Genomic DNA, 25,784 nt, shown 5'->3' on the forward strand with positions numbered 1-25,784 from the left:
CAGTGTACCGAGATATGTAGAGCCAAGTTGTGGTGTTTCCCTGCTTCGGGGAGCTCATCATCACCAAATCCCAAGTTGTTGCAAGCAGTAATGTTACCCACTATTCCATTGAACTGATCCACAGAGACTTCATGATCAACATAAGCCTGTTCCAGTACTTTCATCAACACTTTCCTGTGAGCTTCCGAGCTCAAGAGCAGAGACAAAATGGATATTTTTGACGGCGTTTGCAGCAGTTGGTCTACAATCTTATAATCGCTCCTTTTGATAAGCCTCAGAATCTCGTCCAGATTAGACTCTTCAATGGGCTGGCCCGAGGGGCTGGCATTCTCTTCCTCAAGGTTAGCCATGTTTCTTCTCTTGTACAATCTTGTCTGATGAACTCTATCTGGTTGGTGAATCTTGCGAACACGAGCCACTTTTCAGACTGCGGCAGAAGAACCAGGAGACAATGAGCACGGGAAGCCATTTGTGACCGATGAATGATGCATATGATGCATGATATGCAAATGCAAAAAGACTCTTTTTTTTTGTCAGAAGACTTGTCAAAGTGGTTGTGAACATCACGGAGAAACACGGTTTTATTTGAAGATCTTAAGCAAAACTAGAAGTTTAGTTGAGATGGTATCACTTGGTGTTCACATCCGTGATGTTCAAAAGATGACTTGTCTAAGTCCTCCGATAAATGCATGGAAAAAAGTTTATGCATGTATGCATGTATGCATGAATGCATGATTATGTTCAAGTTTGGAGAAAACATGGTGGGTTGAAGTTTAAAGTCGAGGAGTCATGGGTGGACACGGTGTCCGATGAAACTAGGGCTTTAGGATAATAGTAACCGGGTTCTAAAAAGGTTCCCAAGTTGCAACCTCTCCGACGTATATCACGGTGTCACGAGACAACACTCGCTCCATGATTATCCGTAAGAAGGTCTAACTTGAGTGTATAGTATCGCGTGACGACTAAAACTCGAGACAACACTCGGTTTAGCCTCCGCACTACGTCCTAGAAAATGGCCATGGATGGGTTTGGTTATCTACGGTTCATAGCGTCATAGAACAATTAGAAGTAAAGTGCCTAAACGCGACAACACGCGCCGACAACATCACCCCCAAAATGCCTTAGCTATGTGGGATTGATCGCATAATCCAAAACACGAGGCAACCCCTGGAATGAATTGTCGATTATATCCCTCCTAAATCCTAAGTTCACTCAGCCCGGGTGCAGGACTTTTGATATTCTCACCCCACACGTTTGCAAGAATTTAAACATTTATTCACATAGGAAAGCAAGTAAAAGAAACAAGTAAAAACGAAGCGCGAGCGTGGAAATAATGACTAGGCGTAACTCTCGAATCTCCCCAGTGAAGTCGCCAGCTGTTTTATCTTGGTTTTCGGGTGTCAAACATTGATTACGTTTGAACCTTTTTAACCGGTGATATCTCATTTTTTCTTGGGAAGGGAAAAAATAAGCAAAACCCTTGAGAATCGAGGTCCGGGAGTTGTTTTCACTACGGGAAGGTGTTAGGCACCCATAACGACTATAGTATCCTATAGGAACCGTCTTTATTTTCTACGCGCGCGCTTTATTTTTAAATACTATTTGAAAGTGATATTTACACCTAAGAGTTTACTAAGTGAAGAATTGGAGGGAGAAGAAAGCGTTTGAATTTTTGTTTTATTTGAATTGAAGGAATTTTGATTCCTTGCCTACGTACCCGTTTAAGGGATCAAATCCACCGTAGTTCTCTTCCAAAAAATGATTTTGTTTTTGTTGGTTGATTTTAAGTTTGAAAATTGGAATTTGAAGAATGAGAGGGAGAGGCCTCAAGGGCATAAGATTGTGAAATTGTGAGGTTGAATTAGTTATTTTGCAAAAGAAAGTCTAAGTATGATTAAGATTCATCGAAATTTTGATTAAGAAAATAAAAGAGAAAATACAATGGGATTTTGATCCCATGGTTTATTTAGAAAATGATTTGAGTGATATTGTTCATATTTTTTTTTTTGGGAAAAAGAATTTTTCTAAGTATCGTGACTCCTAAGCATACATCTAAACATACATTCCCTAAGCATACATCTAAAGTATCCATGTGATGTGTGTGCATGTGTCGGTGCTTGTGTCGGTGTACATCATTAGAGTCCATTGTCCTTTACATATGCCCTAGTTTACATTCTATGGTCTTGCAAGATTTTAAAAGCATAAAAGAAAATTACAAAATCCCTAAATCTTGACATACTAAGTTTTCGTAAGAAATATAAATTGCAAGAAATTTAAGCTAGAATATGAGATGAGGTGAGCTTATGGAATGCATGAAACATGAAACAAGAAAGGTTAGTAGCACAAGTGAAATAGGAACAACATACTAAAGGCATAGTAAAGTAAATGGAACTTGAAAGTGAAGTAACAAGCACAATTAACCAAAAGTGATAAAAAAAACTTGACATTTTAACACAATTCTAAAGCAAGGTTAAAGGCCTAAATCCTCATGATATTAGAGAAGTTTTGAGTGACTTAGTTCAAAAAACCAACATGAGAACCTAGGGATTTAACTATGCTAAAGTTTACAAAATTTTCAAGTTCTTTATGCACTTTTATTTCACATTATTTACCAAACACATGGTCCACAAAAATCTAACTCAAAACAGCAAGCATACACCACATTAGGAGGCAAATTTATTCCACAAAATTATATGTCTAAAACCACAATTATGTACCAACATCCAAGCTTAAAATCACATAACAATTTCACAAGAATGTTAACAAAAAGTAAGCAAAAAACAAGAATATATCCTACATATTTTTGGAAATGAATTTTTACATGTAATTGCCTTCCAAAAGATAGGTCTCAAATGCTAAAATTACTCACACAAAAACTCACACAAACTTCTAGAAGTTTTTAACAAAAATTTTAACAAGAATTGAAACCTTGAATTAACAAGAGCACAAAATATTTCTCATACATTTTTAATCAAAGTTCAACATGCAAACAGCATCAAGATTCATCAAAAGACACAAGGAAATTAATAGAAATTTATTTGGAATTTTTTGCAAAATTTTTGAACGCATAGGGGTGCAAACAACAACAAATTATCACAAACACACAGACAGGGGGGGGTGCAGGGAGCAAATCTGTAGAGAAATGAAACAGAAATGAATGAGGAGTACTGGGCTCTGGTTTGCTGCGAAAATGGGCCTATATAAATGCATTTTTGCTGCAGAAACCTCATTCCTTCTTGTTCTCCCTCTCTCTAAAAATTTTGCTCTCACCTCTCTCTAAAATGTTCATCTTCAACCTCATGAATGTCACCGGAAAGTTCAACAAGCTCGCCGGAAACTTCATAGAGTTCGCCGGAATCTTCAAAAGTTCGCCGGAAAATTCATAACTCCGGCGACACTTCCGGATTCTGGCGAGCTCCGATTCGAATTTTTTTTACACTTTTAAAACCGGATCGTTATTCTCTTTTTGAATATGAACTCGGAAACATTCAAAACACAATCAATCCACCTAAATCATAAAGCTACAGCCGCGCAAATTGGAAGAAAAGAGAATGGAATAAAAAGTTTGGATCAAGAACAATACCGTGATGCTTGACGAAGCTTTGAATGGCTCCGGATTCTTCTTATGTATTCGGATTTGGTGCTGTTTTTCTTCTCCCTTTGCTTCGATTGTATTATTTTCCTTCGTCCGATTCCGGTTCGTCGTTGTTGAATTCGGTCACAATGGAATTAATTGAAGATTGTTGTTCATGGATGTGATTTTTGTGGAATTGAAGGTTTGTGTTGATGAATATTTTGGATGAATCCTTGAATTTGGTAATGGATTTGTGGAGGTTTGAGGTTAATTGTGGTGGTTGTAGTTTGTTAGAGATGAAGGTTGTGGTGGTTAGAGGGGAAGATGGAGGTGGTTAAAGTTTGTTAGGGTGGAGGAAAGTTAGTTAGAGGTGGTTTTTGTGGTTGTTGAAGATGAGAAAAAATGGGAAAAAGAAAATAAGAAAAAAAAACTTTTGTGAATTTTTGTGGAATTTGTGAAAATAATTAGTGGGAAAAAAATGATTAGTGTGTATCTTGACCATGACTTTGACTTATTTATAGGTGATGTGGTAAGCTTTGAACTTGTCGTTTGTCCGGAAGTATAGGTATATAAGCAGGTACAAGTTGTTCTTTGGATCGAACTAGTCACTTGACCGATGACAAGATATGTATTGGAAGTTTGATTTGGAAGGATACAAATTGAGAGTAAGTTGATATTGACTTGACATGAAGATAGACATGACCATTTTGTTGGTCCAAAAGCAAATTGAGAGTGAATTGACATTGATTTGAATTGGATTGAAAGTTGACATTGAAAGAGAGATTTGAGACTTGAGATTGAGCAGAGACATAAACATAGACATTGGATTGGAGAGTTGCAATTGACATTGAGATTGAATTGGAATTGAATTGAAAATTGAAATTGACATTGACATTGAGATTGGATTGGAATTGGAGATTGAGATTGGATTGAAATTGGAGATTGATTTGATATTGAAATTGAGATTGCTTCGAATTGAGATTGAGTTGAATTGAAATTGGAAGTTGCTTCGAATTGATATTGAATTGAAATTGAAATTGAGATTGCTTCGAATTGAGATTGAATTTGAATTGAAATTGAGAGTTGAGATTGCATCGAATTTGACAGTTGAAATGATTGGAAATTGAGATTGGAGATTGCATCGAATTTGACAGTTGAAATTGAATTGAATTGAGATTTGAATTGAAATTGAGATTGAAATGGAGTTTTACAGTTGCAATTTGGATTGAGTTGAAATTGAAGTTGGATTGAAAGTTGGATTTTGAAATTGAGTTTGACAGTTGAAATTGAATTTGAGATTGAAATTGAGTTTGACAGTTGAGAGTTGGATATGCAACATGTATGCATGGTATAGCAAGATTATTGGATGTATGAGCACATAAAATGCATGATTATGTATGTATGAATGCTTGAAATGCATGATTGGTTTGTAGTTTGGCAGAGAAGTTTCGCAAAGGCAGATAAAACATTGGAAGATTGGGCACGTAGTGGCTCGTGCTACAACATATTCACCGAGGAAAACCTCTTTGGAGAAACCGTCGTTGAGAGACGTATCGAAACCATGGTTGAGGGCAATAGAACTTGTAAAGGAGGGACCCTCGGAAGGTTCTTGGATACAGGTCGCCGTTGCTAGGCGTGTCAGTGCTGGGTAAATATTGGATGTTCGCATCTGTGGTCAATGCTTTTCATATCATTTTCATTCTTTCATTCTTTCAATCCCATTTTTGCCTGAACCGCCCTTTCGGGTTTTCGATTCACCGGGGAGTAAAGTTCTTTTCATTGCCCCATTTTTGCCTGAATTGCCTTCATAGGTTGTCGATCAGCGGGGTGCTCATTCTTGCCTAAGCCGCCCTTTCGGGTTTTCAACTTAGCGAGCTTTTCATTTGCATTTTTTTTCAATTTTTTCATTTTCATTCTGTTTTTTCATTCTTGCCATTGACCACAGATCATCCTGGAGAGTAACATGCTTGTAACATGTATTGAGATAGACATTGACATTCATTTGTTCATGCATGTTTCATTGAAATGTACCCTATTGCTCAGGTTTGCTTTCAAAATAGACAGAAAAGATTTTTTCAATTTTCAAAAATGTTTGTTTCAGACATTGACATCATCAAAATGGAAAGAAAATATTTTGTATATAACATTGAAAGTAGAAAGAAAAATAGAGTTTCAAACAATAGCACAAGCTCAAATTGATGTAGAAGAGTGAGAGTCAGCCAAAGGCATGACTTCACGGATTTACAAAGCTTGGAAAATGGTAATTTTATTGGTTGGTGGTACATTGAACACGATGACCGCTACATTTCATAGAAATTTTGAATTCACAAGTACAGAAGCTTCTGATGAAGACGGTCATTGACAGCTGCAGATGCCCCAAGGAGTGATGGTGATTTGCCAGATATAGTTACTTGTCTTTTATTGTCAACCTCATTTTTGCATGAACCGCCCTTTCGGGTTTTCGGCTCATCGAGGCGCTCATTCTTGCCTGAGTTGCGTACAATCTCAGCGAGCTATTTCATATTCATTTTTTTTGTCCCTAACTTTTGCCTGGATCGCCCTTTCGGGTTTTCGATCCACCGGGAAGCGCATTTTTGCCTAGGCCTCCCTTTCGGGTTTTCGACCTACCACGCTGTTCTTTTCTTTTTAGACAAAGTATTTCTTGACTATATCGGCATTAACAGGATTTGGGAGTTCAACACCATCCATGTGTGTAAGAATCAAAGCACCACCAGAGAAAGCCTTCTTGACAACATAGGGACCTTCATAGTTAGGTGTCCACTTGCCCCTTGGGTCGGGTTGCTGAATTATCCTTCTTTTCAATACAAGTTCGCCTTCCTTGAATTCTCGAGGTCAGACTTTCTTGTCAAAAGCATTCTTCATTCGCACTTGATACAACTATCCATGAGCCATAGCATCCATACGTTTCTCTTCAATCAGGTTCAATTGATCATACCGACTTTGACACCATTCAGCCTCGGTTAATTTTGCTTCCATGATCACTCGAAGAGATGGAATCTCCACTTCCAGAGGGAGAACTGCTTCCATACCATATACCAAAGAGAAAGGGGTTGCCCCGGTTGAACTGCGCGCCGTAGTACGGTAACCATGCAAGGCAAAAGGTAGCATCTCATGCCAGTCTTTGTAAGTAGTGACCATCTTTTGAACAATCTTCTTGATGTTCTTGTTAGCGGCCTCAACTGCACCATTCATCTGAGGTCTGTAAGGAGAAAAGTTGTGATGTTCAATTTTGAATTCTTCACATAAAGCCTGGATCATGCTATTGTTCAGATTGGAACCATTGTCAGTGATGATCTTGTTGGGAACACCATATCGACATATGATGTTATTCTTGATAAACTTGACAACCACTTGCTTAGTCACGTTTGCATAGGAAGCAGCCTCAACCCACTTGGTGAAGTAGTCAATTGCCACTAGAATGAAACGATGTCCATTGGAAGCCTTTGGTTCAATTCTTCCGATCATGTCGATGCCCCACATAGAGAAAGGCCATGGGGAAGAGATAACATTGAGGGCATGTGGAGGCACATGAATCTTGTCAGCATAAATTTGACACTTGTGGCATCTCTTAGCATGTTTTTGGCAATCACGCTCCATAGTTATCCAGTAATATCCGGCTCTTAACAGTTTCCTTGACATGGTGTGACCCGAAGCATGGGTCCCAAAAGTGCCATCATGTACATCATGCATCAATTTCTCAGCTTCTTGTTTGTCAACACACCTCAACAAGACCATGTCATAGTTCCTCTTGTATAGGATTTCTCCGTCCAGAAGGAATCTACTAGCCCATCGTCTCAGAGTCTTTTTATCCCTGTTGGAAGCACCAGGTGGATATTCATGATTCTGCAAGAATTGTTTGATGTTGTGATACCAAGGCTTTTTGTCATTCACACTCTCATCAGCCTGATCCGGCATACTTTCAATAGTAAACACATGAGCGGGTCTATCAAGACGCTGCACCTTGATCACGGGCACGTCATTCCAGTGATTGACACGAAACATTGAAGACAAAGTAGCAAGAGCATCAGCCATCTGGTTTTCATCCCGGGGGATATGGTGCAGCTCAACCTTGGTAAAGTACGTTAATAGATGTCTTGCATAGTCACGGTATGGGATCAGCTTCTCATGATGAGTCTCCCATTCGCCCTTTATCTGATTAATGACAAGTGCAGAATCTCCATAGATGTCAAGGTGCTTAATTCTTAGATCAAGGGCTTCTTCAATACCCAAGATACATGCTTCATATTCAGCTATGTTGTTTGTGCATTCAAAAGTTATCCGAGCGGTGAAAGGAATGTGATGCCCCTGCGGAGTTACAATAATGGCTCCAATCCCTTTACCGTAAGCATTGACAGCACCATCAAATACCAATCCCCATTTGCTATTGGGGTCCGGTCCTTCATTGATCAGTGGTTCTTCGCAGTCTTTTGCTTTCAGATACATGATCTCTTCATCAGGGAAATCAAACTTAATTGGCTGGTAATCATCAAGAGGCTGACAAGCAAGATGCTCAGCAAGGACACTTCCTTTGATTGCTTTCTGAGCTTTGTACACAATATCATATTCAGACAACAACATTTGCCAACGTGCAATCTTTCCAGTAACAGCAGGCTTTTCAAAGATATACTTGATTGGATCCATTCGGGATATCAACCAAGTTGTATGATTCACCATATAATGACGCAGGCGTTTGGCAGCCCAAGCTAAGGCACAACATGTCTTTTCAAGCATTGTATACGAGTCTCACAGTCGGTGAACTTCTTGCTCAGATAGTAGATAGCATGCTCTTTCTTACCAGTCTCATCTTGTTGACCGAGAACGCAACCCACTGAATCATCTAACACTGACAGATACATAATCAAAGGCCTTCCTTCCATTGGTGGGACAAGGATAGGTGGTGCCAACAGGTATTCTTTGATGCTATCAAAAGCTTCCTGGCATTCATCATTCCATACAACAGGCTGATTCTTTCTGAGCAATTTAAAAATTGGTCCACAGGTAGTAGTCATGTGAGATATGAATCTTGAAATATAATTCAGACGTCCGAGGAAACCTCTGACTTGCTTTTCAGTTTGAGGAGCCGGCATCTCTCTGATGGCTCAGACTTTGTCAGGATCAACTTCAATGCCTCTTTGGCTGACAATGAAGCCTAGCAACTTTCCAGATCTTACACCAAATGTGCACTTGTTAGGATTCAACCGCAGCTTGTACTTTCTCAGTCTTTCAAACATCTTTTTCAAATACACAACATGCTGCTCTTCATCACTTGACTTCACAATCATATCATCAACATATACTTCAATCTCTTTGTGAATCATATCATGAAACAGAGTGGTCATACCCCTTTGATAGGTAGCACCAACATTTATCAAGCCAAACGACATCACTTTATAACAGAACGTTCCCCATGGAGTGATGAAGGACGTCTTTTCTCTATCTTCCGGTGACATCCGTATCTGGTTATAGCCAGAGAAACCATCCATGAAGGAGAACACTTCAGACTGAGCAGTACTGTCAACAAGCACGTCAATATGAGGCAATGGGAAGTTATCTTTCGGACTGGCTTTGTTTAGATCTCTGTAATCAACACACATTCGAACTTTCCCATCTTTCTTTGGTACTGGTACAATGTTGGCAATCCACTCAAGATATTCAGCTGTCATGAGGAAACCCGCATCAATTTGCTTCTGCACTTCAGCCTTGATCTTTAGAGCCATGTCTGGACGAGACCTTCTCAATTTCTGTTTGACAGGAGGACATTCAGGTCTTGTCGGTATCCGATGTTCCACAATCTTGGGATCTAGACCCGGCATATCTTCATAGGACCATGCAAAGACATCTGGATAATCATGGAGGAGCTGAATAATCTTTCTTTTCACTTCTGGCTCGAGTGCAGCACCGATCTTGATCTCTCGCTTGTTTTCTTCAGTACCCAGGTTGATGAGTTCAATCTCTTCCTGGTGAGGCTGAATGGCTCTTCTTTCTTGCTCAAGCAGTCGAGTGATCTCATACGGTATCTCTTCATCATCTTCCTCATCTTCAGCTTCATATACAGAGAATTCAAAATTTGGAGGAACCATAGGGTCACTGTGTTCAACGGGTTTATTATGGTTCAATCTGCATAATATGATTGGGATGATTTTTAGAAAAAGGTTTTTCATGCAGATTTTGAAAATTAATAAGAAAATACAGATGTTTTGGTTTTTTCTGGCATTACCATTATTTCCAAGAAAAAGGCACTAAAAAGTAAAAAAGCAAAGAGTCGTGAGAAAGACGACAACTTTTATTGATAACGGCAATGCCGAAACAAACACGCCCTTACAATGATATCACTTTCGCCTTGGGCAGAGCGAAATGATTGTTATTTTGAAAACAAAAAACATGAGCAACAAGACACATTACATGGGAGCATGCATGACTAAAGGAACATCAATGGCCTCCCAATTTCTCACAGTGCCTCCTGGTACAACAAATGTAGGCACATAACTACTCTCAGCAGCATCTTCAGCAATAGCGTTGATAAACCCAGCACTGTAGAAAGTTCCCGTTGAAACACCAGAGGTTGGGGAGAATCCAAGGCCCTCTTTACGCTTGTTTTCCAAAATCTGAATCACTTTGCCCCAGCCGGCAGCTTGCCCTTCTTGAACAGCCTTCTGGGCGTCTTTCAGTGAAGCCATGCTAGCACTAGCTTTTCGGGGCTCCGCACCTTCAACAGTCAAGCCTTGAAATGACGTCCCTTCAGCGGACCCTGCTTCAACACAAGAGAAAGATGACACTTGACTAACCAGGTATGCTTCTTCACCATGTACAGTGACAATCTTACCGTTCCTCATGAACATGAGCTTCTGATGCAAAGTAGAAGTTACTGCCCCAGCGTCGTGAATCCACGGTCTTCCGAGGAGACAACTGTAAGAAGCATTGATATCCATGACCTGGAAAGTGATCTGGAATGTCTCAGGACCAATGGTAATTGGTAAGTCTACTTCCCCAAGAACATCTTTGCGAGATCCGTCGAAAGCCTTAACCAGATAGCTACTTCCCTTCAAAGAGATTCCATGATGGCTCAATTGCCTTAGTGTGGATTCAGGCATTACATTGAGGGATGATCCAGTGTCCACCAGCACATTGGATATCATGTCAGATTTGCAGTGTACCGAGATATGTAGAGCCAAGTTGTGGTGTTTCCCTGCTTCGGGGAGCTCATCATCACCAAATCCCAAGTTGTTGCAAGCAGTAATGTTACCCACTATTCCATTGAACTGATCCACAGAGACTTCATGATCAACATAAGCCTGTTCCAGTACTTTCATCAACACTTTCCTGTGAGCTTCCGAGCTCAAGAGCAGAGACAAAATGGATATTTTTGACGGCGTTTGCAGCAGTTGGTCTACAATCTTATAATCGCTCCTTTTGATAAGCCTCAGAATCTCGTCCAGATTAGACTCTTCAATGGGCTGGCCCGAGGGGCTGGCATTCTCTTCCTCAAGGTTAGCCATGTTTCTTCTCTTGTACAATCTTGTCTGATGAACTCTATCTGGTTGGTGAATCTTGCGAACACGAGCCACTTTTCAGACTGCGGCAGAAGAACCAGGAGACAATGAGCACGGGAAGCCATTTGTGACCGATGAATGATGCATATGATGCATGATATGCAAATGCAAAAAGACTCTTTTTTTTTGTCAGAAGACTTGTCAAAGTGGTTGTGAACATCACGGAGAAACACGGTTTTATTTGAAGATCTTAAGCAAAACTAGAAGTTTAGTTGAGATGGTATCACTTGGTGTTCACATCCGTGATGTTCAAAAGATGACTTGTCTAAGTCCTCCGATAAATGCATGGAAAAAAGTTTATGCATGTATGCATGTATGCATGAATGCATGATTATGTTCAAGTTTGGAGAAAACATGGTGGGTTGAAGTTTAAAGTCGAGGAGTCATGGGTGGACACGGTGTCCGATGAAACTAGGGCTTTAGGATAATAGTAACCGGGTTCTAAAAAGGTTCCCAAGTTGCAACCTCTCCGACGTATATCACGGTGTCACGAGACAACACTCGCTCCATGATTATCCGTAAGAAGGTCTAACTTGAGTGTATAGTATCGCGTGACGACTAAAACTCGAGACAACACTCGGTTTAGCCTCCGCACTACGTCCTAGAAAATGGCCATGGATGGGTTTGGTTATCTACGGTTCATAGCGTCATAGAACAATTAGAAGTAAAGTGCCTAAACGCGACAACACGCGCCGACAACATCACCCCCAAAATGCCTTAGCTATGTGGGATTGATCGCATAATCCAAAACACGAGGCAACCCCTGGAATGAATTGTCGATTATATCCCTCCTAAATCCTAAGTTCACTCAGCCCGGGTGCAGGACTTTTGATATTCTCACCCCACACGTTTGCAAGAATTTAAACATTTATTCACATAGGAAAGCAAGTAAAAGAAACAAGTAAAAACGAAGCGCGAGCGTGGAAATAATGACTAGGCGTAACTCTCGAATCTCCCCAGTGAAGTCGCCAGCTGTTTTATCTTGGTTTTCGGGTGTCAAACATTGATTACGTTTGAACCTTTTTAACCGGTGATATCTCATTTTTTCTTGGGAAGGGAAAAAATAAGCAAAACCCTTGAGAATCGAGGTCCGGGAGTTGTTTTCACTACGGGAAGGTGTTAGGCACCCATAACGACTATAGTATCCTATAGGAACCGTCTTTATTTTCTACGCGCGCGCTTTATTTTTAAATACTATTTGAAAGTGATATTTACACCTAAGAGTTTACTAAGTGAAGAATTGGAGGGAGAAGAAAGCGTTTGAATTTTTGTTTTATTTGAATTGAAGGAATTTTGATTCCTTGCCTACGTACCCGTTTAAGGGATCAAATCCACCGTAGTTCTCTTCCAAAAAATGTTTTTGTTTTTGTTGGTTGATTTTAAGTTTGAAAATTGGAATTTGAAGAATGAGAGGGAGAGGCCTCAAGGGCATAAGATTGTGAAATTGTGAGGTTGAATTAGTTATTTTGCAAAAGAAAGTCTAAGTATGATTAAGATTCATCGAAATTTTGATTAAGAAAATAAAAGAGAAAATACAATGGGATTTTGATCCCATGGTTTATTTAGAAAATGATTTGAGTGATATTGTTCATATTTTTTTTTTTGGGAAAAAGAATTTTTCTAAGTATCGTGACTCCTAAGCATACATCTAAACATACATTCCCTAAGCATACATCTAAAGTATCCATGTGATGTGTGTGCATGTGTCGGTGCTTGTGTCGGTGTACATCATTAGAGTCCATTGTCCTTTACATATGCCCTAGTTTACATTCTATGGTCTTGCAAGATTTTAAAAGCATAAAAGAAAATTACAAAATCCCTAAATCTTGACATACTAAGTTTTCGTAAGAAATATAAATTGCAAGAAATTTAAGCTAGAATATGAGATGAGGTGAGCTTATGGAATGCATGAAACATGAAACAAGAAAGGTTAGTAGCACAAGTGAAATAGGAACAACATACTAAAGGCATAGTAAAGTAAATGGAACTTGAAAGTGAAGTAACAAGCAAAATTAACCAAAAGTGATAAAAAAAACTTGACATTTTAACACAATTCTAAAGCAAGGTTAAAGGCCTAAATCCTCATGATATTAGAGAAGTTTTGAGTGACTTAGTTCAAAAAACCAACATGAGAACCTAGGGATTTAACTATGCTAAAGTTTACAAAATTTTCAAGTTCTTTATGCACTTTTATTTCACATTATTTACCAAACACATGGTCCACAAAAATCTAACTCAAAACAGCAAGCATACACCACATTAGGAGGCAAATTTATTCCACAAAATTATATGTCTAAAACCACAATTATGTACCAACATCCAAGCTTAAAATCACATAACAATTTCACAAGAATGTTAACAAAAAGTAAGCAAAAAACAAGAATATATCCTACATATTTTTGGAAATGAATTTTTACATGTAATTGCCTTCCAAAAGATAGGTCTCAAATGCTAAAATTACTCACACAAAAACTCACACAAACTTCTAGAAGTTTTTAACAAAAATTTTAACAAGAATTGAAACCTTGAATTAACAAGAGCACAAAATATTTCTCATACATTTTTAATCAAAGTTCAACATGCAAACAGCATCAAGATTCATCAAAAGACACAAGGAAATTAATAGAAATTTATTTGGAATTTTTTGCAAAATTTTTGAACGCATAGGGGTGCAAACAGCAACAAATTATCACAAACACACAGACAGGGGGGGGTGCAGGGAGCAAATCTGTAGAGAAATGAAACAGAAATGAATGAGGAGTACTGGGCCCTGGTTTGCTGCGAAAATGGGCCTATATAAATGCATTTTTGCTGCAGAAACCTCATTCCTTCTTGTTCTCCCTCTCTCTAAAAATTTTGCTCTCACCTCTCTCTAAAATGTTCATCTTCAACCTCATGAATGTCACCGGAAAGTTCAACAAGCTCGCCGGAAACTTCATAGAGTTCGCCAGAATCTTCAAAAGTTCGCCGGGAAATTCATAACTCCGGCGACACTTCCGAATTCCGGCGAGCTCCGATTCGAATTTTTTTTACACTTTTAAAACCGGATCGTTATTCTCTTTTTGAATATGAACTCGGAAACATTCAAAACACAATCAATCCACCTAAATCATAAAGCTACAGCCGCGCAAATTGGAAGAAAAGAGAATGGAATAAAAAGTTTGGATCAAGAACAATACCGTGATGCTTGACGAAGCTTTGAATGGCTCCGGATTCTTCTTATGTATTCGGATTTGGTGCTGTTTTTCTTCTCCCTTTGCTTCGATTGTATTCTTTTCCTTCGTCCGATTCCGGTTCTTCGTTGTTGAATTCGGTCACAATGGAATTAATTGAAGATTGTTATTCATGGATGTGATTTTTGTGGAATTGAAGGTTTGTGTTGATGAATATTTTGGATGAATCCTTGAATTTGGTAATCGATTTGTGGAGGTTTGAGGTTAATTGTGGTGGTTGTAGTTTGTTAGAGATGAAGGTTGTGGTGGTTAGAGGGGAAGATGGAGGTGGTTAAAGTTTGTTAGGGTGGAGGAAAGTTAGTTAGAGGTGGTTTTTGTGGTTGTTGAAGATGAGAAAAAATGGGAAAAAGAAAATAAGAAAAAAAAAACTTTTGTGAATTTTTGTGGAATTTGTGAAAATAATTAGTGGAAAAAAATGATTAGTGTGTATCTTGACCATGACTTTGACTTATTTATAGGTGATGTGGTAAGCTTTGGACCAATGAGACAATGCCATGTGTACTTGGACTTGTAACAAACCTTGACTTTGACTCTAACAAACTTGAAAAAGGATTAAAAAGCAAATAACAAAAATACAAGGACCAAAATGAAAATTAAAACTAAAATTGAATTAAAAAAGTAAATTGAAAATTAACGTAAAGCGAGACGATTAAAAGCAACAAAGCAGATTAAAATGAATCAGAAATTTTATTGTGAAATGACCAAAACGCCCCCTAGGGACTAAAACGACTCAAAATGACTTCGACGCGATTTCAAAATGGTTTTTTGACAGGGAATTAAAGCAAGAGTTTATTCAAACCAATTTGAAAGACTCAACAATTTTTAGAATTTAAACAGAGTTTTAACACATGAAAAGACTAAAATGCCCCCTAGGGGCTAAACTGACTCAAAATGACTTCAAATGCAATCTTTGAAATGGATTTTGACATAGAATTGAAATGAAGACTTATTCAAACCAACTGAAAAGACTCAAACAATTTTTAAAGGACTAAAATGAGTTTGGATACAGGAAATGACTAAAATACCCTTTTATGTGAATTTTGCAAGTAATATTGAAATAAAATGCAAAGAAAGATGTAATTGATCAGAGACAGTTCAAATGACTTGGAATGCAAGAAAAGAAGAATGGAGCTAGTATTTTTAGGTCCAAAATTAGGGTATAACAGCTGCCCCTATTTAAGTTTCTTTGTCCGGAGAGTCAAGAGACGAAGTCTTTGAGTTGACAGGACGAAGATACTTAAATATTAACATTTGCACTGCTTTTGGACATAAAAATACATTTTCAGATTTTCAAAACTATGAATGCCATGCAATACTTTGATTATGAATGCAAGACAAACGACTGGAGTCTATGGAGCATGTCATGTCACTGGGGATCCAGGTGGACATTGACAGGGTAGACAAACCAGGGGATAGAAAATAAGGTACAAGCTGTTCTTTGGATCGAACTAGCCACTTGAACGAGGAATACAAAGCAAGAGATAGGTGCAAGCTGTTCTTGGGATCGAACTTGGCACTTGACCGGAAAGCTGTTCTAGCTCGCCTAGCAAGCTATTTACTCGCCGTGGCGAGTTGTGACAGTCCAGCACCGGCAAAATTGGTATTTTTGACCCAAAAACCTCAAACCAAGTGTCTCTAAACATATTAGGACATGTAGGATCATAAAATACTTGTAAAACATTCATATGGCAAGTATTAACACATTTAGTAAGCATGGCAAGAAAAAGGGCAACTATTATCTTACATAAACCCTAGAATTTTCCATGTTATTCTACATGACATAAACACAATCGCAAAGGAAAGGAGTTATAGCTATGGAACTCACCTAAACAAGTTCTTGAAGCATCACTAAGTTCCAAGCCCAATCAAGCCAAAACCCTAGCTTTGTTCCACTTGCTTCCTTTGTTCAAACCATTCAAACTTGTCATTCTTTCTTGCAAACTAAGACACCTTGACCATGAAGAAACCATACTTGAATCATCTTCCAACTTACCATGAATCAAACCCTAACTCTTGACTTCAAGATGAACTCAACCTCAAAGCTTCACTTCAAATCCATAGTAGTTCCTTGCTTACAAAATTGCTAGCATCCAAGCTTGATTCATCACTTAAACAACTTGGAAGAATTGTTCTTATGGATAGGAAAAGATGAAAGGAGTTTCTAGAGAGGAGAAGTAGAGATTCAAACAAAATCCAAGCTTGCATACTTCTCTATGATCTTGGAGAAACATAGGTTTAAGCCTTACCACTTGAGGAATAAGATTTGCAAAGGATTGATGGAGAGAAAGAGAGGAAGAGGGCGATGGGTTAGAGAGAAGGGTGAGCAAACTTTTTCTCTCAACCCTAGAGAGAGAAAACAAATAGAAAAATAAATAATTTTGGGACCCAATCCAAATAAATATCTCTTTAGCGTGCAATTACCATAATGCCCTTGCCTCAAGCGTATTTAATACGACACTGATACTTTATCCGTAAATAGCTGACATCACATAAAATATTTCCATTAACTTGCTTTCCATGAATTTAATTCCTCTGGCACGATTAACGGGTAATATACCGATACTGACATGCGGGATATTACATTCTACCCCCCTTAAAGAAATTTCGTCCTAGAAATTTAGAGATCGTCTAGCAATCATTATGACAAAATCTTAGCATCTTTGGTCTAAGCCATACGTATTCTATTCATACGTTATCATAGAGTTCGTCGTATCATATCCTCATCTTGTTTATTAACCCACTTGCAACTGAACATAACCTTATTGATCTTAATATCACCCAAATTTTAGAGTTATCTTAGTATATCATGATTTGGTACTTTCCTTGCTACACATAAACTTATTGTCTCGGACTCGTATCTTACCCGCTTAGCACAAATATTTCATATAAGTAACTTATCTTAAACTTGAACACTCAGGATTTGCCTTTTAACTGGAATCCTACCGGAAACCAGGTTTGCCCTGCAATGCTTACTTGCAACATTAAATATCTTTCATGCATACATCTTATCGGGTAAACATATAATTCATACATCATTTTACTTATTGTACCTTGAGACACATGCCAGTTACTTGCATTACTCATCTAGACGATTCTATGAATTTCTTATCTCTTTTCAGAGCCTTAGGAAATCTTCCGATCTCATTGCAATCATATTGCACCCGAATTAAAGGGTAACTCATATAGCTTGACATGAAGATGTGAAATCAGCAATGCCACTTCATCTAACAATCTAGTAACATGTGTTGTGGTTCACTTACTCTTGAAACTTCCCACTATGTTCGTTTGCACTTGCATCGAACACTCTTAACATAAATCCATGTATCCCGTATGATATTGGTATCATACGGACATTATTGTTTCCACAACGTGTACATACTTTCAGGTGCCACTTCTTGTTAAATGATAACGATACGTGTTCCATTATCTTGTTTTAAAGAAATTTCTTAAACTTTGGTATACGGGTTCTTGGAACGAATATATACATGACTAAAAAGATTTTATCATTTCTAAAACTGAATTTTGTAATGGTACCACAGAACCACCGGACGAGTTTCTATATTTTGAAGAAAAAGATTTTACAACTCGCCCCAAACTTGTCCACGACAAGTTGGTCCTGAAGTTTGTATGTCTTAAGTGAGTTTACTTACGACATATCTCATCAGTTTCGAAAATGTATAATTCCGTGAGTTTAAAAAAAAAAAAAGCATCGTTCCCAAGTTCCATAATACCAATCTTAGCTTTAAAAGTTATAAAATCATGGCTTGACATGTCTAATAAGTATCGTTTTCACTCAACAAGTATCGCATACAAGGGTATGAATTTCATTACACATCACTCAAAAGTTGCTTCTCTCTCATGATAACATGCTTAACTTCGAAGATGGGTTCTTCCCTTTTTAACCGATATACATACTCGCAATACCGCTTACATATCCGTAGGAAATCCTTGGACCTCTTGACATTAACTTGTTCCTCTTTTTCGGAACACCAAACTTGATTCTCCACATTATCTCATTCGGCTATCGCTTGAGTGTTAATACCTTTTCCGATTACCGGTCATCATACTTGATGCTTCATTCATTACTTGAATCACTAGAGGAGACCTTTTAAATCTTACATGTTTTCCAATAATCATCATCCATGCATCCTGACCAATTCATATATGGCGACTCTTGTCTTTCTCATCTTACTTAAGTGAAGATTCATCCTTTATACTTTTACCTTAGCCTACACTGATTGTATAAGCATCCATACTTACTTACCACATCGAGAACTCCTCGCTTGTCTTATAATACTTCTTGCTAAACTTGTGTTACCAACCGAACATTCTTCATGAAAATTCATACATATTAAAATTTTCTTGTTTCGTGATTAACGATTAACTTCCATGGCGCTACTCTGATTCCCACCGGTTGGCTTAAACCAATACTCTAATCCATTAAAGCAATTGAGACTTCACATTCCTGCTTACCACTTGAATACTAACTTCTTTGAAATGTTCTCAAAATCTTCCATGTTGCAATCAACATCATAACCTTACACTTGACTTTACCACTGCCTCGTAAGATCAAAACTCACGATAACTTATCGTATGCTCATAATACTTTACTTGGGGATAAACCTTACGTTCTTGCTGATTGGGTTTACCTGCTGAGGTATATTTATCATACTTGAACTTGTTTCCAAGCAAATCTCGAATTCCTTGACAAACTCATCTAGCACTTGGACATATCTTTCTTGAACATCCAACCTTATACCTTCGTATTCTCGCTTACTATATTTTGCTTAATCATACCAATGCTTGCTCGTTGATTTTTCTTTTAAAGAAAACTTCGTAAATTAGCACACGGGTCATTGACATTGATGATTTTCCACTATATACAAATACTGAGTTTAGGCCCCGGTCGTTACTCTAAAATCATAGAACGAGTTGATAACACATACGTGTTATCAAATCTAGATTTTGGTGAGTCTAGCCCGCTCTACAAGTATCGTAGCAAACCGGTTCCTAGAAAATTTCTTGTGAATTTTCAAAATGTCAACTTCAATCACCCATACGCGTAAATCTTTCTAAAATCCTTTAAACTTTATAATTCAACATCATATCGAGCCTTAGCAAGTTTATTAAGTAAAACATAGATTCGAGAGATACGTCATAATTCCACATAATCCGTGAACCTTGTGATTTCTCATAACTTTGCACCGCTTTAACTTCTTACTTCATACCTTCACGTCTATGACTTCCATATCAATACCGGAACTTCCAATTTCTTGATCTGAGCTCTTTCTTGACTCTTGACATATTAACTTCCAAAGCTACCTTAAACCATATCGACTTCGTTGATTTTTGCCCATGCCTTTTCCCTTGGAAATCTTAGGATATGATATGCATTCATTACTTGATGTCATAAAAGATTTTTGTCACATAAAAGATTATTATGAAGACATCTCCCCAATAGTCATTGCAGACCATAGGAACGAACTGGTAGGTTTCATAAAAACAGAAAGTTTCGTCCCAGGTTCGCTATTGGTGAGCTTTTCCATCTCTATTTTTTTTTTCTTCAGAAAACATTCTTTGCATGAAATTTTTATTCTCAAGTATACAATGCACATCATTCATTCCTATCATCGTGAAATATTTTATAACATATGCATGGCAACATCAACCTTTTTCGATACAATCTTGGCACGTCGGAAATCAATGCCTTAATCCTCATAACATAAACCTTTCTCTTGAATCCTTAACTTCCTCCACTATGAATAGCTTACCTCATTACGTTGCCACTTACGCAACTTTCCGAACATACATGTCCTTAACTTCATTCACATATTGCTATTCCCGAGAGCCTGCTGACTCCGTCAACATATGTCGACTTCTCACTATCTTATAGCCTTGTTCTGACATTCCAGAATATCATAAACTCGTTCCAACAACAACTCTTACCAAAACTTTCGGTCATGCTTAGATATATATATCCAACTTCTTCACTTACGGGTACACGAAGTATCACTAACATCTTACCCGGCATTGTCGAAACGTCCCTTCTTAACATGCCTTACTTTCCCAGAGGATTCACTTCTACTTGCTTAGTTCACCGGCCACTTTTTGGCACGATCAAACTCCTTACTTATACTCATTCCGAGTTTACACCTTACAATGTATCATCATCACATACTTCGTTCCTCCTGGGTCCTATTCAACTCTCAGGCATCCATTCTAATCGTCGAATGCTAAATTGAGTTGATCAGGCTCAACTAACAATGACAACTAGAACATTTACCCAGAACCCAATGGCCCCACTACTTTAGTTGTAACATAATGACCCAAGGCACAGTCTGAATCGACCTGCTCTGATACCAAATGTAACACCCATACTAGACGTATCTAGAAAGTCTAGCATGTACGTTAGTTTAGTACAAGATACATTAAAAATTTACAACATAAAAACTTCGAATGAATTTATATACAACAAAACGCGTTCGTACAATATCAATACATCAGATCTTGTCTAATTTCAGATAAATACATCCTTGAAATCCATATTCTCCATGCTGCAGGTACGAACGAGCTCTTGCTGAAAAATCCATCCGGCTACTACCTTGACGTCCAACCTGATATCTGAAACAAATAAGGATTGGGATGAGACATAATGTCTCAGTGAATTCCCCTAAATCCTAGGCTATAGGTAACCTCAGAGGAAACCTACGGTCACCACGTGTCTACATTACAACCTGACGGTTGATTATACGTGTGTGGTCATGCTTTCCTAGACGGTAATGCATGCTAGACCCGTCATAGGTTCATCTTACTTGTTATAGGCTTCACTTCCTATACGTGTCATGGCGGCCAAGGGGAATCTAGGACCGCATTGCCAAGAATACGCTCTTCGTATCGAGGCCTAAACATAACATATCATGACACGAGTCTAAACTGGACGATTAGGGGAAACCTAAGATTGTCACCGGTATCATAATCATTACTTGTTCTATTCCATGTCTTATACTTGTCGTATAGCATCTAGTGCTCTTGTTCTTGAACATAATCGTGCATGGAATCGTTCTTACATAATCATGAACATAATCATAAACATAACATGCATGGTCGTACATAAGTTCATTCATTAGGATAGCGTTGAACAAACAGTTATTATCTTGATTCATTTTACGGAGAGTCCCGGGTGGAGTAACCCCGAGAACAATCCCATCATGACCGATGTACGTACATCGGACTCCCTCGGTGTCGTGCGGGTCCCTTACGGCTTGAACCGTTCCCCTGGAGTCGAGAACCTTCTGTATCCCCCTGATGTGGATAACAAGAGACACGAACACCTACATCTTGTTACTCGGTGACATGCGGGTCCCTTACGACTTGAATCGTTCTCATTATGAGAACCCCTTGTATCCCCCTAGCGTGGTCTTGTCGTTCATGGTCTTATCGTTCATGTAGGTTAAACCTAATCATGCTTAAATGTTTACCTCGGAACCTTGATCGATCGGATTAGCGGTAAATTCATACTTGTTCATACTTGTACATTCTTAATCATGGTGGAGAGATTAACTAATCAAACCACGACTTAACATACTTGATCATGTGCGAAGATGATATAGTTCGCGTCTTAACATTCTAGGAATTCTTAATAACATGCTAGTTCTCGACAACTATGTCGAGGCTCTAGTTTTCCCTTGCTTAATGAGTAACTTGCTACCCGATTCATGACATGATTCTCTCGTATGCCATGCCTAATACATGCCTCATTATCATAAGAGTCCTGCTTTCTTTGATTATCATTTAGGACCTTAGTTTGAGGGGTTTTACTTTTATGAAAGACTGCACAAGAAAATCCGGTACGAAAACACCGAATCTGCCCGAAACGAGCAAGCAGCACCTGAAGGCACTACTTGCTCGCCTAGGCGAGTAAAAATCATGTGGGAGGCGAGCAGCTGCTCGCCATGGCGAGTAGGAGGCGAGCAGGACCCCCTGTTCTGCCTTCTAGCTCGCCTAGCGAGCTATTTACTCGCCGTAGCGAGTTGTGACAGTCCAGCACCTGCAAAATTGGTATTTTTGACCCAAAAACCTCAAACCAAGTGTCTCTAAACATATTAGGACATGTGGGATCATAAAATATTTGTAAAACATTCATATGGCAAGTATTAACACATTTAGTAAGTATGGCAAGAAAAAAGGCAACTATTATCTTACATAAACCCTAGAATTTTCCATGTTATTCTACATGACATAAACACAATCCCAAAGGAAAGGAATTCTAGCTATGGAACTCACCTAAACAAGTTCTTGAAGCATCACTAAGTTCCAAGCCCAATCAAGCCAAAACCCTAGCTTTGTTCCACTTGCTTCCTTTGCTCAAACCATTCAAACTTGTCATTCTTTCTTGCAAACTAAGACACCTTGACCATGAAGAAACCATACTTGAATCATCTTCCAACTTAACATGAATCAAACCCTAACTCTTGACTTCAAGATGAACTCAACCTCAAAGCTTCACTTCAAATACATAGTAGTTCCTTGCTTACAAAATTGCTAGCATCCAAGCTTGATTCATCACTTAAACAACTTGGAACAATTGTTCTTATGGAGAGGAAAAGATGAAAGGAGTTTCTAGAGAGGAGAAGGAGAGATTCAAACAAAATCCAAGCTTCCACGCTTCTCTATGATCTTGGAGAAACATAGGTTTAAGCCTTACCACTTGAGGAAGAAGATTTGCAAAGGATTGATGGAGAGAAAGAGAGGAAGAGGGCGATGGGTTAGAGAGAAGGGAGAGCAAACTCTTTCTCTTAACCCTAGAGAGAGAAAATAAATAGAAAAATGAATAATTTTGGGACCCAATCCAAATAAATATCTCTTTAGCGTGCAATTTCCATAATGCCCTTGCCTCAAGCGTATTTAATACGACACTGATACTTTATGTGTAAATAGCTGACATCACATAAAATATTTCCATTAACTTAATTTCAATGAATTTAATTCCTCTGGCATGATTAACGGGTAATATACCGATACTGACATGCGGGATATTACAGACAGCGTCTGACCCCCAGTCGAATTCAGGGTCACTGTCTCCTGGATCTACATAGGCAACTTTCTCCTTTTTGGGGAATCTATTCGTCCGGGCTTTCTCAGCCTTAAGTCTTTCGACTTTTCGGACTCTGTCCGCTAATTGTGCCATATCTCTAAGGTATTGAGTGTCTAATTTCTTCCGAACAGAGTAGTCAAGACCACCAGCGGCCATTTTGACCAATTCATGTTCTGACACTGAAGTAAAGCATCTAGCCTTAAGAAGACGAAATCTATTTAGATAATTGTCAATTGACTCGTGCATTTTTCGTCGAACACTGGCTAGTTCCTTCAAACTAATTTTAGACTGACCTATATAGAATTGCTCATGGAAAGCTTTTTCCAATTGATTCCAACTAAAGATAGAATGTGGAGGCAAAGTTGTAAACCAAGTGAAGGCATTCTTTGTTAGAGAGCTTGGAAAATATTTAAGTTTCAAATTCTCATTGTTCGCCATTTCACACGCCTCCATAAAGTATCGGGCAATGTGTTCGACTGTCGATTCATTAGTCTCCCCAGCAAATTTAGTAAATTTGGGGACCTTCCATTTCCTTGGTAATTCAGTTTCTAGAACATATTCAGACAAAGCCGACACAAAATTGGGCCTATGTAAACCCATATTAAAACCATTTTGGGCTAACAAAGCCTCGACAACGTTCGCTATGTTATTATGGCCCTCATAATTGTTTCGACGGGCCTGCATGACCACTTGGTCCGCATCTTGGTGCCTATTTACCAATATCGGTGCCCTTTCAGGCTCTTCCAGAATCTGGGGCTGTGCCCTTGGCGGTTGTACTTGATTCTCAGGCAATTGGACATTTTGACTAACGGCAGGGGGTTCTATTGACCCACCATTTAAATTTCGATTTAACGGTGTACTCCGTGCCGCAGGAGCACCGAAAAAATCAGCGATTTGTTCCATTTGAGCAGACAACGCTTGGTAATTGTTGTTAGTGTCTCAAATCAGAGGATTGATTACTGCACTCATCTATTGCGTCACCAGATTAGCCATTTCATGATTGGCTTCATCCATATGTTGCCTTAAGGCCATCATGGACGCATTGGTTAAAGATTGCTGGGGTGTTGCGATCGGAACACTCACCCCAGGAGTGAACAATTGGGGCATTGGTACGTTTAAATTTTCTGAGAACGAAGACGGGTTCGTGTGTAGGCCTTGCATTAAAGAAGTTGGCATGCCGTATGGCATATTTCGACGACTTGTGCCAAGATTAAAAAACGTTGGAACAGGTGCTAGAACAAGTGATTACTCCAGGAAAATTATTTGATCGTAAAATGAGTACCTGTAACTCTTGTAGAGTTTTTAGCCAATTGGGAAATGTATCCTCTATGTTGCTGTCACCAAGGTCCAAAACTTCAAGTTATGAACAGTGAGCCAAAGACATTGGCGGTCCTTCCAATTGGTTTCCATTCAACTTTATAGTCTCAAATATATTTCCATTGGAAAAGGTTCTAGGAATGCTTCCATAGAGGTTGTTCATTTGCATATCCAATACATTTAGAGAAGTTAATGTTCCCAGGCATTGTGGAATCATACCTGTCAAATTGTTGTGAGCCAAATTGAGAATGTAAAGGGAACTTGTTGCATTGCAGAATGTTGAAGAGATATTTCCTGTGAAGTTGTTGTTTGAGAGTAAAAAGTGTCCAATGCCATCAGGTAGAATTGGAAGATGTCCTTGCAACATGTTGAAACTAAGATCAATGTACTGAATGTCCTTCCATGTGTTTAAGAGCGTCTTATGAAACCATTTGGGAATTTTCCCATGGATGTTGTTATTGGAGAGATCTAACTTTTGCAGATTATGTGCTCGTGCTAGGAATTTAGGAAAACTATTAATATTAGCTGAAGATAAATACAATGAAAAAAGGTTGGGGAAGATGATGTCAGCACTGCTATCAATGTTGATAGAAAGAAAACTATTGTGCGAAAGATAGAGATACTGTAGTTTGTTTAATTTTGAAAATTGGTGAAAATCCACAACACCACTCAAGTTTGTTGATGACAAATCTAAGTGGGTAAGATTTTGGAGTTCAAATATTGAATTTGGAAAGAAAATGACCTTGTAGGTTGTTATTAGAGAGATACAAAGATTACAAAGAATATGTTGAGAACTCACCAATGAACCCTGTGAGGTGGTTGTCGCTGAGGCTCAACTCTAACAACGAAGGCAAAGAATAACACCATTGTGGAATTGTTCCATTTAACATGTTATCATCCAAAACCACATAGCTCAATTTTGAACGTTTTGTGATTTCAATGGGAATTGGACCAACTAGTTTGTGATTTCAATGTGAATGGATTGAGTTTGAGTT

The 25,784-nt window shown here is 38.5% G+C and overlaps 1 pseudogene; it reads right to left on the bottom strand.

The window, feature by feature from the left end:
• The window catches only part of LOC146929012 (receptor-like protein 47), a 112,688-nt pseudogene that overhangs the window by 56,115 nt on the left and 30,789 nt on the right, over window positions 1-25,784 (bottom strand).

This window comes from Medicago sativa, chromosome 4 (genome assembly GCF_051527215.1).
Source record: "Medicago sativa cultivar Bolivia chromosome 4, Bolivia_mono, whole genome shotgun sequence".
NCBI lineage: Eukaryota > Viridiplantae > Streptophyta > Magnoliopsida > Fabales > Fabaceae > Medicago > Medicago sativa.